At 34.2% G+C, this 1,235-nt stretch overlaps 1 long non-coding RNA gene across 1 annotated transcript; it reads left to right on the forward strand.

Annotated features, from left to right (window-relative positions):
- Positions 1 to 561: 561 nt before the first annotated feature.
- LOC107682843 (uncharacterized) lies at positions 562 to 1,229 on the forward strand. Its single transcript, XR_001633605.1, has 3 exons — positions 562 to 748; positions 920 to 1,025; positions 1,145 to 1,229. It is a non-coding gene; the product is annotated as an uncharacterized LOC107682843 (long non-coding RNA).
- Positions 1,230 to 1,235: the final 6 nt, after the last annotated feature.

Raw genomic sequence — 1,235 nt, forward strand, 5'->3', positions numbered from 1 at the left:
GATTTCTGAAGGATCATGTGACACTGAAGACTGGAGTAATTCAGCCTTGCATCACAGGAATAAATGACGTTTAAAAAATATATTAAAATAGAAACCATATTTTAAATTATAATAATATTTCACAATATTACTGTATGTACTGATTAAATAATTGCAGCCTTGGTGAGCATAAGACTTTAAAAAAAAAAAAAAACTTTTGCTAGATGCTTCCTTTTACCGTTTCACCTAATGTAACTTTTAAGTCTGCAGTTTTATGATAGGACTTAATCAGTTACCTATTCAAACATGGGTCTTTTTCCACTGATCAGAATTGTGAATATTTACATGTTCAGCAGCAGGTAGATGATCCAGGTTTGACTGCGACCAGGGTCATGTCCTCATCCCACTTCTTCTTTCCCACCACTGCTATCCAGTCTACTCTATACTTCCCTCCAATAAAAAGCAAAAAGCCTCCAAAAATAATAATAAAAAAGTGGTTGTAAGACTGTAGGTCTTGTAGTTTATTATACTGTAGTTCCTTTATAAATGAATATGGCTAGTTACTATGTTTCATTTACTCAACAAAGTCAATATTTACTCGGATTTGGTGAAAAGCCATAGAAATAATCCTGATCAGCCAACTATGTGAATTTAGGCTTTTTTTACTGATTGTTGTTGCAGCATACCCATTGCCTTTGACCTGCTGTTTCTGAAGAAGAAGTGGAAGAGTTTTATCACGTGGACTCTGGTGGCGTTGCTCCTCTTTCTGGTTGGGAAACTCATTGATTTCTGTGGATACGGAATTGTTTTTGTGTCTTTTTTATCTGACTTGAGACCCTGAGATTCCATCAATAACAAAATGGAATTTTAAAATTAAAAAATATCCAAGTTCGGTGTATTATACTGATATGATAACACTTATCGTTACATGTTTCTGTAGGTCCCTGTTGTTGTAGTAGACAGCTACTACTATGGAAAGCTGGTGATTGCTCCTCTGAATATAATACTATACAACATGTTCACTCCTCATGGGCCCGATCTTTATGGTAAACTTCAAATCATTTGTATATACATTTAGAAAAGAATATTGACTCATATTAAAAATAAACTAAAATTGTTTACAGGAAAGTACTTTTTCATTACAATGTTTTTTTCTTTCTTAAAGGCACAGAGCCCTGGCATTACTACTTTGTGAATGGTTTCCTTAATTTCAACATTGTATTTGTGTTGGCCCTCTTTTCTCTTCCTCTCACGGC

The sequence above is a fragment of the Sinocyclocheilus anshuiensis genome, unplaced genomic scaffold (assembly GCF_001515605.1).
Source record: "Sinocyclocheilus anshuiensis isolate Anshui unplaced genomic scaffold, SAMN03320099.WGS_v1.1 C32648776, whole genome shotgun sequence".
In the NCBI taxonomy this organism is placed as follows: Eukaryota; Metazoa; Chordata; class Actinopteri; order Cypriniformes; family Cyprinidae; genus Sinocyclocheilus; species Sinocyclocheilus anshuiensis.